Here is a 13732-nt window from a genome sequence, read left to right on the forward strand (position 1 = left end):
AACCATCATGGCTAAATCCCCTGGCTTTTCCAAGCAGTATTTTAATGAGCCTGTATCACCGTGTAGTTTCATTTCAATTCAAAGGGGAGGGGTGGAAAGGTGAGATGGGCTTTCAAAACAATCATCCTCGTTCTCTCTCTTCTTGCAAGAGATCCTTTGTGAAGCTAAAGCCCTCCCTTTCAAAACCTGTTTGAATTCTGATTCCAGCATTCTTCCTGTGTGCTGTTATGCTTATCAATTTAACTTCCATTCCGCAACCCTCAATACATGGGTATGGGTGCTGCCGGAAATCTCTCCATTCCATCCAGCTCATTCAAGGGTCTGAAAAGACCTCTCCAAAGATTAATTTCAGTCACTCCACCCTTAAGTGAAGCCTTCTGTTTCAAGGTAAGCTACTACAAGGTTCTCTAGGTGAGGCTGCAACTAGAGTTGTATCAAAGGCCAGATAGTGCGGAAGAAAATCCAATGTGATTCAATTAAAATGTACTAAGATCATAACTTCCAGAACTATAATTTTTTTTTGTATGAGGATTAAGTTTAGAACAGAGTTACTAGGGACATTTCACCATCGGGCTGGGCCTGTACTTCCAAAATAACAGTCTGGGGGAGTGACTGGATCTTTACTTGGGCCTGAGAGTTCAAGTTAAATTCCCACTCAGCCTTGAATCTGGCTGACAGCTGGCACATGTACAGAACATACATGATGTTGAATCAGAATGGGCACGCAGCTACAAGTGCCCAGTGGCCCCCTGCTCAGTTCCCCATCCACAGGGCAACCTAATCCTCTGGAATTTTGTTTGACGGTTATGCTTGGATTGGACTTCTAGAGGCATTCTCCTTCCCCCCTTCCCATCTTGTGGTTTTGTATACTGGCAGTCCTGTATGAGAACACCTTATGCCAAATAATGCACTAGGCAAGAGGTCCCAAGAGAATCTAGCAGGTGAGGGACAGAGTGAGTTTGGATGTGTGAAAAGGTAGGAAGGGTTTTTAAGTAGTCAGAAGGACATACGAAGAGCTCTGCTGGATCAGACCAATTAGTTCAAGGTATTCTCTACAAGGACTGACATAGGAGCATAAAAGCCACCTGCTGACCCCAGCAATTAGAAAGGTGGGGTATATTTCCTTTCCACGTGGAATTCATCTATAGTGGCTACCAGCCATCATGGGACACATCTTCCATCCATGGCTAATCCTTTTTTAAAACAACCATCACCACTTCCCAGTGCAGAGAGTTTCACTGATCAATTGTGTATTGTGTGAAGGAGGACTTTTTACTTCTCTGTCTTGAATCTGCTGTCTGTCCATTTTAATGGGCTGGATCCAGCTGGTTTTTCTGTTGGTAAAAAAATGAGGAAGGGAGCACTGAAAATGGAATCTGCATGGACAAATGGCACATAGGACATAAACTTTAATATGGAGTAGAACTGAGCAAAGTTGAGTGGAAAAGCAGGCTGGATGCAACCCATTGGGTGTCCCTGAGCTAGTCCTGTTGCTTCACCTTCCATTCATGAAAGAAGAAATAAACATAAGAACAGTAAGTTTCTGGAATGGCAGGCTCCAGTATATAGTTGCCTGGTTCCTCCCAGCCCCTAGGAGAGGATGGGGGGGGGGGGAAGGGTTATTAGATCCCAGTTGGGAAACTCCAGGAAATATGGCTATGAAGCTTGAGGAGAATGGAGACTCCAGTAGTGCACAATGCCATGAAGTTCACCCTCCAAAGCATCAATTTTCTCCAGAGGAACTGATCCCTGTAGTCTGAAGATGAATTGTGATTCCAGGGCATCCTCAGGTCCTACCTGGAGACTGGCATTCCTTCTCTAGTAGAATACTCACTGGGTAATTCAGGGTCTTTCTCTTTCAGCCTAACCCTCCTTGCAGTTATTGATAACTGCATTTATGCTATCTTTCTGAGCTGTGTTGATGAAAAACAGAATACAAATGTGCTATATACATAAATGTATAAGAGAGAACCTGGGTGGGGGGACCACAAACTAACAAGTTTAGAAACCCGTCAAGCCCAGTCTTGTGGATGTAAATGTGAATGCTATTCAGAGATGGATTGTGCGGGGACCCACCAGGAATGCAGTTCTGTTGTCCTTTAGATCCAGTTGAAGCACTGCAGGAGCTCCATCTGGCGATGAGGCTTCCTTCAATGTGTTCAGTACAATCTGTAGGGAATTTGAGTAGGCAGAACACTTTCATCTTCCGATGAAGAGAACTGTACTAAAGGCTGCTGCAAGAACTGGGTTGTGATGTGACCCTGGCAGTGTGGGAGCTTCCACAAGACTGTTCATTTCATCACTTTCAGGTGGCACAAGAAACCCTGGACTATACAGAAGGAGTCGGTTTTGGCTCCTCTCCAAGTGCTAGGCTTAAGGAGAGGCTGCCACATGGACCCATCCCAGGTGGTCTAGGGCTTCTCATATTACCATGGCAGAATGGAAAGGTTAGGTTCAAGTGGGTAGCCGTTTTGGTCTAAAGTAGCACAACAAAAATTGAGTCCATGGCAATTTTAAAACCAACAAAGATGCATGCACTCGTCCTCAAACTAAATAAACAACTATCCTAAGTATAGAGATGTAAGACAAAATAAATTGTGGCAAATTAGTAAACTGTGTTATAATATCCAGATTAAGGTGTGGGAGTTGGGCTGTGTTTCTGCAGTTGACCTAGTGCTTTGAACGTAGAAGGTTCACTTCCTGGCATTTCCAGTTTTTTCAAAGGCTCAGGTGGCAGGTGATGTGAAAAACCTTTCTGCCAGATCTCAGAACCAATCTTGAGAGACCAATGGTCTGACTAAGGAAATTTCCTGAGTTCAGCAGTGGAGTAAGTCCTGGGCCATTAAGGCCCAGTTCTAAGAACTTGGATTTACCCACAGGGTTCTTAGAACTTAGATCCACATGGTGTGGATCATGAAGGCTAATGTAGGCTATTATAAGTCTAAATGTTAGATAATGGATTAAAAAAAAATCAGAGAGTAAGCCTAGTAAGTAAGCCTCAGGTGACGTTATGTCATTAGATGACCCTCTTGAAAACTGTGGGGAGGACTGGAGGGTGTTTCCTGCCATCTGAGGTTTTTCATTGTAACATTGGGGTTTTGTGTGGTTTTATTGGGTTTTATCCTGTAATCTGCCTTGAGTCTAAGGAAGAAGACAGACTAGAAATCTAATAAAACAAACCAACAAACAAATAGTATAACCTATAGACTCTTATGGCACCAGTTACAGAAACCTAAGGGTTGAAGAGAACAGCATAACTTATCCTCCACCACTGTTCTTAATATTCCCTTATAGAGAGCATGAAATGCATTGAGACTTGGGACTTCCTATTAAATGAAACCTGGTACAACAGTCTTTTATGTTATCTCTGAGGATCGGTGTCTATCCTATTGGCTGATTCAGTTAGATATTCTAGTTCAATCATGTTGTGTGGATGGGGACTACCTTGGATGAGAAACCTCCAGCTACGCATTTGCATCTGATCTGAATATTCAGTTTCCTCAATTCAGCAAGAGAAGCCACACACTAAAGTCACTTTCTGTATCACCTTTACTAGATAAGAGGCCATATTCTTACAGCTACACATTATCAACACCGAGAAAGGATAGCAGGCAGTTGTTTATCCCAATGGCCTAGGTAGTCTGCTTCTCCTTTGCTCATCAACAATTCAGAATTCCCTCTTTTCTCGACAAGAGGCAAGGAACAACACATGTTATCTTTTCCTTTTTGGAGTTGTGCCTTGCTTAGAGAAGTTAATGTGCTACACCATATTCCAACACTGACATCTACTGGAAGAGGGTGTTGCATCAAAACTACTGTTCGATGTTTGAAAAGGAAGGGAAAAAAATGAAATGCAGCAGGACAGCCAGGGATGAAAAATTGTCTTCCCTTGGAAACTTGCTTTTGGAGAGAAACAAAGCCCTGATCGATTATCTTTTAGCAGCTGTTCCATCTTGAGTAGCAGTGGACAATTTGACTTCTGAAAAACAGATGTACAGCTTTAGAAATTTCAGAACTGCATGCAATCGATGTCAGATCTGATCAAAGCTAGGGTAGAAATAAAAAGAAAGCCACAAAGCAAAATATTTTAAAAATATAACTGGAATGTCTCGTGAAAGGCAGCCCTGTGTTTTACAGTTTAACCTGCAGTTCAGGTTAAATAAAAAACAAACAAGCCCTCCCTCTTCTTCCTTTTCTGTGACCATTTTTAAGGGCTGGACAAATTTGAACTCTGTTTCTCAATCTGTAGAGCAGAGGTCAAGGGTGTGATTACTTGTTTGCTGCATAAGGCGAGCCCATCTCTGTTCGCCGTGCCCCTGCTGTTTCACATAGGGCTGACCCAGTTGGAAGGCTCATGTCAGAGATAATGGGTAGATCAAGCCAGAGAGGAGAATTCTGCTTAGCTGAAAGCTGTTTTGCTGTAATCCCTAGCCATATGACTCTTTTCCAGAGGTTGTCTTGGATTCTTTATTTCTTCACGGATGAGAATAGCAGGGAAGAAGGAGCTTGTTCAGAGCTATCTTTAGAAACCTCTTGATTTTAGCTTGTTCTTTTTGCAAAATTTAAAAATGTACTCTGTAGATAGAATATGCTGCCTTGAAGGGCGGTGGAGCTTCCTTCATTGAAAGTTTATAGGAGGAGTTTGGAGGAGCACCTGTCAGGAATGTGTGTCTTTTAAGTCCTCAAGAAGGTGGGGGGGGGGGGGGCTGGACTAGATAGCCCTTTTGTGGTCCTTTCCACTACTGTGTGATTCTGATTCTGAAATATAACATTAGCCCCTTCATGTTCATCTGCCTCTATTTCTGCTTCTCCCTATTGTCAGCATTCAGATGATACGTTCTTTGGGGAATCCTTTCCTTTTTTACTTTATTACTAAAAGGCCAGCATTTGCTGGCAGGGGCTTCTGGGAATTGTAGTCCATGGATATCTGGAGGGCCGCAGTTTGACTACCCCTGGTCTAGACTATTACAAGGTATAATATAATGCTGTATCACCATACACTGGGTAACACACATACACATTAAATCAAGTAATTTAAAATTGCTAAAGCATAGGAGCAATAAACAGACCACAAAACCATGTGATCCTGTATGCAAATATCCTATTGTCCTCTAATGCGTAGCTTCATAGTGGCCGCACAGAATGTAGAAGTATGCTCTGGTTTCTCCTCAGATCTCATTTAGAAGTATAGTTTGAAGTTTCTCATCACTCATCAGTTTTTTCATCTTTCCTACTGAGGGCAGGCCCCAAAATCTTTCCAACATTGGTTGTAATAACTTACCTTAGTAGCATGGCACATACAGGGCAATCAAATCACCAGGCTCTAAAGTAAAAGCTTTTCTCGGTTTGCTGTTTTCCAGGCCAAGTAAATAAGAAGCCGGGGCAAGAATGTATTTATATCTGATGCCTGAAATCCAGCCGTCTGCCAGTATCTTGTATCTTCTGCTTATTTATACTTATTGCCTGTTATAGATTTATCTGAAGTAGTAATTCAGTAATCATTGATAACCCAGTCTTTCTATTTTACACCTCACTGATTTCAACCAGGATGACTTGAAACTGACCTCAAAGATATGGGACATATTTATAGGCTGATGATTGAGTTTTAGTCATATGATGATGGAGGACAGAGTAATTTTTTCTCCAGCTCTTAGCATCCTTTGCTTTCAAACACACTAGTGCATTTGGGACACCTTGCAGAAGCTGCAAAATGGCCCTGACAAATGTCTATGAAAGTCAATCCTGTTGGATGAGTGGATGGATGGTTTCAGTACCACCAGTTATATGAATGTTTTAAGAGAGACAAAGCAACGGGCTTTAGTTTTGAGAAATCCAGATTTGAGTTAGAGATAATAGACAAGGATGAGAAACTTATATCAAAGGCTTATAAAATGCTACTAGAGTGGGACACTGAAACGGAAAGTGTTAAATTAGTCATGGTTAAGTGGGCCAAGGATCTAGGCTATCCAATAGATATGGAGACTTGCGAACATTTATGGAAGAAACAAATTAAGTTCTCAGATAGTTATGATTTGAGGGGAAATTTTTATAAAATGTACTTTAGGTGGTACTTAACTCCATCAAAATTGGCAAAATGGTCTCAGGATATTGACAAGAGATGTTGGAAATGTAAGAGAAATGAAGGTCACTTTTTCCATATGTGGTGGAGCTGCCCCAGGATGGTTAAATTTTGGAACAAAATATATGTAGAACTTAAGAAAATGCTGGGTGTTAACTTCAAAAAGAAACCAGAACTATTTCTATTAGGTATAACGAGAGATGAAATACCTAAAGAATTGAATATATTGTTATTGTATGCCATAACAGCAGCCAGAATGGTGGTAGCAAAAGTTTGGAAAACAAAGGAGACCCCATCGCTGGAGGATTGGAAAATGAAATTATTGGATTTTTCAAAAATGGCTAGACTCACAGCATTGTTTAAGGACACAGACTTAGAAAAGTATGAAAATCAATGGAGACCATTTTGGAATTATATGGGGAAAACATATATAAATTTGGAGTGGGAATTCTCAGTTGAGATTTAAACAGGAGGTTCAGAATTTGTTTATTTGCATCTGTCTCAGTGAACAAAAATTATACAATATGTTGTATAAAGTGTTACTGGAAGTTTAACCATGTTATATTGGAAGACTACAAGATTTATGTTATTATGGAAATGTATTATTAATAAAATTACTAATAAAATTTTAAAAAAAGTCAATCCTGTTGCCAATGGACCAATTGGAGTACCATATTATAGTTGGAAAAGGGACTTTTGGAAAAGAGTACTCTTCTTAAGATTTTAAACCGACTCTTAAGGTATCTAAAAGCAGTTTCTAATCACACCAGACCAGGGATCTCTGTACTCTTCATGGCTAAGTCCCTGGTTAACTTTTTAGCAGGTTTTCTTCTTTCTTTAGATCAATCCCCTTTCCTTGGTCAGAATAGGAGTCTTCATCTACTTCCCAAACTTCCTTGGCAACTTCCCCCTCTCTGTCTTCCATATGTGAATTGGAATTTGATTATGTCCATCAGGCATGTCATGGAACATAAAAGAGTCCAAACAAAACAGAGGCACTATCTCATTGGTTGTTGGCAATGTGGCAGCACACTCTTTAGTTTCCTAGTCTGGGGATTAATGGGAGCATTTCTTCTGTTTACAGTGCAAGGGAAAGTGGAGTATGGAAATACCCACATGCCTTCAGTGTGTTGTGAAAAATCTGAAACAGTTATCAAAAGAATCTGGCCGAAACTTCTGGGAATTATTATTATTAATTACATTTGTTGTCCACACTACCTCTGTGCACTCAGGGCAGGTTACATAAAGATAAATCTTTTGTTGATGCTGTTTCAGCGTAATCCTGAGTCATTGTGTCACGGCCATGCAATAAACTTCCATAAAGGCATGAAAGCAATCTTAGGCAGTTCTTCGAAGAAAGGCCATAAGGAGTTTTATTCAGTCCAAGAGAGCAATTTTTGGCAAATGGTCCCAACAGGCAGTTATTGCTAAAGACAGATCACAAACGTAAAACCAGAATAAATATAGGTTTTAACCCACCCCACCCCCCTTCACCTGGACATTTTCCTGCCAAAAGTTTTTCCCACAGAAAAACCCTTTCATCCCCAAAGTGAAAGCAACTCAAGATTTAGCCCCTGGGTGCTAAACATTCCATAAGGATGTTTATTCCCTTCAGATACTGCACAGGCCTTCACCAAAAGGTATCAAGTCATAAACAATATATCAAACAATCTAAGAACCCAAAAGGCACGGTCATTTGTATTAAACCAGCTGCATACTTTAGCTGATCCTTGAAAGTTTAAGGTCTTGTGGCTGTTATGTCTTTTTTGATGAAGGCAGTGTGACATCTGAACCACTAAGCCAGCTGTAGACTAACAATCATTTATGACTGCCAATGAAGTGGTTGATAAGTCATTTATGATGACTGACAGTGTAAGAAGAAAGAAGTGATCAGGTCCACAGGAAGACATGCAGAGGCTTCTTGGCATGCCAAATTTAAGAGGCTCCATAATATTGTCAAACTGGTAGTTCAGTAATTTTTAATAAAACTATTTTTGTATTTAATGGCTCCTCATAATTGGAGTTTATTACCTTACACATAAATCAATCCCTGGAGGTTGTCAGTCATTTAGCTTAGTGGGTTATGTAGAATGGTTCTGCATGATAGCTTATAAGAATACCTAGAAGACCCCCCTATCTAATAATGATACCTGCAAAACCCCCCCTCCAATAATCTAAGAATGGAATTCTATGCCATGGCATATCAGCTGAATTTTGGTCTGTTTCATCTACTAACTTGGGCTAGAGAGTCTCTTTGCAACAGGTATTCCATCTCCCCTCCCTATGTCACCCCAGGGATCCATATGGAGCACTGTACATAACCTAAGTTTATTAGATGTAAGCCAAACAGATCACATTGTTAAGAAAGCTCTGTTTTACCTCCACTGGCAACATGCAAAAGTCTATCTAAATATCTGAAAGACCGTAATTTTGGAAGGTTCAGCCTTTAACCATTTTGTCTGTTTATACCTTCTACCTTCCATCTCTGTCCAGGCTCAATAAATCACAATGCCTGTACTGCCATGAGATCAGTAACCTGGTTTACTTATTCAGTAAGGTGGGAGTGCTCCCTTCTCATTAGTGAATTAGGTGTTCTAAACCAAAAACATGGAATTTCAGTGTGCAAGGTTCTTTTTTTTTAAATGTTGGTTTGGATGATGTTTGAATTACCCGCAACAGTGAGGGTTGTACGGAATAACCGAACAAGGAGGAAATTAACCATACAAACTGTGGTCCCAGCTCTGTTGAATGAATGAATGAATGAATGAATGAAACGTCAGTGTCTCAAAAAAAAAAAAACAATCCTTGTCTCTCCTCTCCACTATTAAGGCTGAAAACAGAAAATAACATCACTAAGAAAGAGAAGTTTTATTAGGGCAATTTAACTTTATTTTTTTTTCATACAGCTAGATCAACTATTGCAATAATAATAAAATAAGCATGAAAACAAGTTGCAGCCCAGGACAGAGTACATAATTTGGAGCAACTACAAGCAAATTTAAGTCTGTGATTACATAATAGTTAAAAAACCAAGCACATCTGTCCTTTCAGCAGATGAAAGTTGCAGGTTTGCAAAGAAGTGCAATGTTCTTAGTTGATTGGTGTGAATTACCGGGAAGAATATAGATCGAATTTGTTGTCCCCATCCCCTCCCCACTTCTTCCCTCTTTACTTTGGTTTCATATATCATGTGGCTTCTCGAGTGTTTTACGTTATCAATAGTAAACTTGATCGGATCTGGTTTTTCACCTGCTAAAAGAACAGGATCACTACGGCAAGAAAAAGAACTATGCAACAACTACAGCTATGATGTTTTGTTTTGGTTTGCCTGTTGATGTTTTTTAAAACATTTTTGTGTTGTGTTATGTGAAAGACAATATCTCTTTTGACTGTGTTTGTGTACGGGTGTCGGTTTGTGAATAATAAAACTACTGAAATTTTCAGAAACTGGTTTGAATATATATCTTTTAATATATTGTTTTTTACTCTCTCTCTTGCTCTTTTGATACTTTAAAACATGCAGTAGTTGTTCTGAATAACATGTGACACATTTGTTCCATGACTTCCTTTGAATGGTTTGAAGCACCTGTTCATTTGAAATTGTTTCTTAAAAAAATATTTTATCCTATCATTTAGTTATGATTTCCAGGCAGATTTGGACCAATGCAGCTTTTGTCAGTCGTGAGAACTGGGAAGGATGGCCAATCTTTCCAGCTGAAAGAATCCTGGCAAACTAGAAGCTGTTCACATAAAGCAAAGCAACTTTTTCGTCAAGGGGGGGTGGAGTGCTAACTCTGTGCCATTTTTTTTGCAAGCAATTTTGCTCAGCCTGTCATTTTTTTTTAATTAGCCTTAACAAAACTCCTTGTATTTATAGACATTTTTATTCAAAATAAGATCTTACTATTATACAGGTTTCTCTCTCTCTTTTTTTTTTTTTTTGACTATATACAGAAGTGCAAAAGGTCAATCTTCTCTTTATACTTTCCCCACATGCTAACCTTGCAGCATAATCAACCCTCAAGAGTTTGCACACTCACTCACACATATTATAATTCTTGTTATACGTAAACTTTTTTGAGTATTTGGATTATCAACAAAAAAAAGTCCCTTGATCTATTGATTATGCAGCTTATTTATAACAAGGCCTGATATTCAGGGATTTCAAAAAATATTTAAACAATATTTTAACATTTGAAATGGATACAGTAGAAAATAAATTTTTTTTTCTAATATCTAGGAACTAGATTTTCCTTTATAATTAATTACAAACAAAATAAATCCTCAAAATATTACTCAGTTGTCTGCCAGGATTGTTGCAATAGCAACAACTTAACTTCTTACTTAGCAATGATTATATAAGATATCCATATAAAAGATTCTTTGTTCTTTTAATGAAAACTAGACAAGAACTAACAATGACTGATATTCTTACATTGTAATATTAAATCAGTAAAATATAAATCATTTAGTTAACAATACGAATATTCATGACACTACATGTAAAATTCAAAACTGCATATGCTATGAAAGAAAAAAAAACTTTTAAAACTTTTTTTTCATATTTTGAAAAATTCATTCATAAAATCTAATAAAACAAAATTCTATTAAACAGAAATGGCATTCATCTGATAATAGAAAATAAAAAAAAATCTAATAAATGTAAGAAATAAAAACTACTGTTTTAACCAGGAAAAAATAAGTAGTACTCTATAATGTAAGTAAACTACGATAACATGTGAAGTCACCTATACTTTCTTAACACGATTGAAATTACATTGGTATGGGTTTTAACCCGTAATGTAATATTCTAAGGCTTTAATAGATGTACAGTACAATCAGTAAAATCAACACATCATTCTTTTTTTTTTAAACTAGAAAGCATCTCTCAGGCATAAAAACTTGCAAGTAAACTTGGAAGTATGGAAAGTTCTAGAACTGAACTCTCACTTCTCCCATTCCATGCTATACTACCAGTGACCTGGCCCCCTCCTCAGCAATCTCTAGCTTTGCTGAACAGAGCAAAATATACCCTTTACTAGCTGCAACATCCAAACCACAAAAAGGATTTCCTTTGGATGAATCCATTCTTAAAACTTGAATGCACATCTATTTTTTGTTTCATTTTTTTGTAAAGGCTTTCTAAGGCTATAAGCAGTTAATCTGAACAGAAGAAATCACATATAAAACTCACCCCAATATTTAACCCACCCGATGCCTATTCTAATTACCATATTCCATTTTATGTTTTGGTTTTGTCGTGCATCTGATGACAGTGCTTCTGTCTCATTTTTGATTAGAGTCACTTTTTTTTAAAGAGTGACTTTGAAGTGATGCATCTGAGCAAAAAGCAAGAACCCTTCTCTTGCAACGCATTTAGAGTCTCTCGGACTTTTGACAGAGGTTAGAAAATTGAAGCAAAAGAAACTCTTCAAATATTTTGCTAACAGTGTCTCAGAAATGGCTTTTCCCTTTCTTTAAAAAACGTATATTGTGTATTATAGTCTGCATAACTATTAAAACTACAATGGATTATAATAATTTATATAGATTTATATATCCAGTAAGTGTAAGAATAACCAGTATGTCTAGCATTTTTCCCCCTTGTGCTGTCTACTATTAACTAAGGTAAAATGGCCATTTCTGAGACAGCTTTGGTTTGGAACAGAAGGGTGCCCTTTGACTGATTGGCTATTAGCAAAATAAGCAGTGTGTGTGTGTGTGGGGGGGGGAAGTGTGGCTTTTAATGTAATACTGCAGAAATAATACTCTACTTTGATTACAGTCTATGGCACTTCATGAGAATCTTTAACAACATGGTACTTAAAGCCATTGATGTGCTTTAAAAATATACATAGTTGTGTTTTTTTTTTAACTTGGCACATTCATCTCTGTCAGATACCTCTTTTACCACTTCTTACAATCTATTACATTTAAAAATATTACTCTTGAACAAAAAGGAAACAAAATTATACTGCGCATGCACGCTGTCATCTATAATGGCAATTTTTTTTTAAATACAAGGTGCACCTTTTGTTATTTGTAAACCTTGAAAGAAATAAACTTACTTAAAAAATTATATCTTGGTCTACGGACGTACCAATACATAATAGATCTATGGCTACATCACAGTCTGTCTTTTCAAGGTGACATACATGATTATGCAGGAAAGATTCTACCAATGCATACTTCTGTTCTGGATGCATTGCATACCTGTGTGCTAGAAAAGATAGACAGTGCTGTAGTCTTTAGACAATATGATCACCCCAGCACAAATATAATCAGTTCAATGTACAAATCATATAGGCAACAGTGTGCAGTGGATTTCCAAGTTGTCATTTCATCTTGTTAACATGCAATATGTGGATGTCTTACTGCTGAGGGAGTTTGGGTGCCGTTATTTGACGGTATATACATTATGGCTAATGGCCTGTCCTGTTTCTTCTCTCAACCACACTGTCCTCTTTTCTTTAATATGATCTATCGAGAAGAAGAGAAGAATAAAGACATTATAATTATTTTAGGTATATATCATCCTTTAACCTAGGGGTAGTCAACTCTGCAGCCCTCCAGATGTCCATGGACTACAATTCCCATGAGCCCCTGCCATCAAATGCTGGCAGGGGCTCATGGGAATTGTAGTCCATGGACATCTGGAGAGCTGCAGAGTTGACAGTCCCCATAAAATGCACTTAAGTTCATCAGATATGTCCAGACGCTATAGAAAATGATTACTGCCTTAAATAAGCAAGGTTACAAAGCCCCTATTGAATGGGGGTCACCTGAAATGAAACTATGCAAACAGTCCCCCCCCCCAGTTTTTTTAGGGAGGGTAGTGGCAAAGAGAGGCACAGCTCCAACTTTGACACCACTTTAAATGAATAAAATACAGATCACAAATTCTACTACTTTAATAATCAGGATTGCAAAATCCCAACTGCATACTGCTCTGCTGAAAAATTAAAGTTATAGCCATTAAGACAAGTGCAGCTCCTGCACTGACACCATTCTAAGAGGGTGGTAGTTGCTGCCCTGTTTCTGAATTGGCATTGCGATGCTATCAAGTAAGCAACCTGATTGGCTTCCTGTCTTTGTCATGTCAACATGTTTTTCACAATCTCTCTGATTGGCTGAAGGCTCTGAAACAGCTGCAGATATGGAAAACAACAGCTACACAATCGGTAAAAGAGTCACATGGGAAATACTTTGAATCCCTTGACCTCATGTTATCCCGGAGATTTCCACAGTGAAGGTCTATGGCTTAAATGGAGACGCTTTGCAGTTTCCGCTGAAAGCACATAAAGTCACATTCTAAACCAGGGGTAGTCAAACTGCGGCCCTCCAGATGTCCATGGACTACAATTCCCAGGAGCCCCCTGCCAGCGAATGCTGGCAGGGGGCTCCTGGGAATTGTAGTCCATGGACATCTGGAGGGCCGCAGTTTGACTACCCCTGTTCTAAACCTATAATACTATAATGTGAACATGTGGAAAATGTGTTTGGGACAAATGCAAAGGTCAGGGAGCCTCTTGTGCTCTCCCATTGTAGGTGCTTGCGATGGGAAGCCCTAGTTAAGCAATGCATGAAGAAACTCACAAAAAAGGCCACATTTTGAAGGGGCTTCCACGCTGTCCAGTGAAGCGTGCAGGAATG

General features: G+C 38.8%; 1 protein-coding gene and 1 long non-coding RNA gene across 14 annotated transcripts in view; one reads left to right on the forward strand and one right to left on the reverse strand.

The window, feature by feature from the left end:
• LOC143843080 (uncharacterized) overlaps positions 1-13732 on the forward strand; it is a 236984-nt gene that overhangs the window by 179860 nt on the left and 43392 nt on the right. The window lies entirely within an intron of this gene.
• The window catches only part of MBNL1 (muscleblind like splicing regulator 1), a 186263-nt gene continuing 181476 nt past the window's right edge, over positions 8946-13732 (reverse strand). For all 13 annotated transcript variants that reach the window (XM_077348650.1, XM_077348649.1, XM_077348652.1 and 10 more), the window contains one exon: positions 8946-12559. The gene's annotated coding sequence lies outside the window, so the exon portion shown is untranslated. The remainder of the gene's footprint in view (positions 12560-13732) is intronic.

This window comes from Paroedura picta, chromosome 8 (assembly GCF_049243985.1).
Source record: "Paroedura picta isolate Pp20150507F chromosome 8, Ppicta_v3.0, whole genome shotgun sequence".
NCBI classification, from domain to species: domain Eukaryota; kingdom Metazoa; phylum Chordata; class Lepidosauria; order Squamata; family Gekkonidae; genus Paroedura; species Paroedura picta.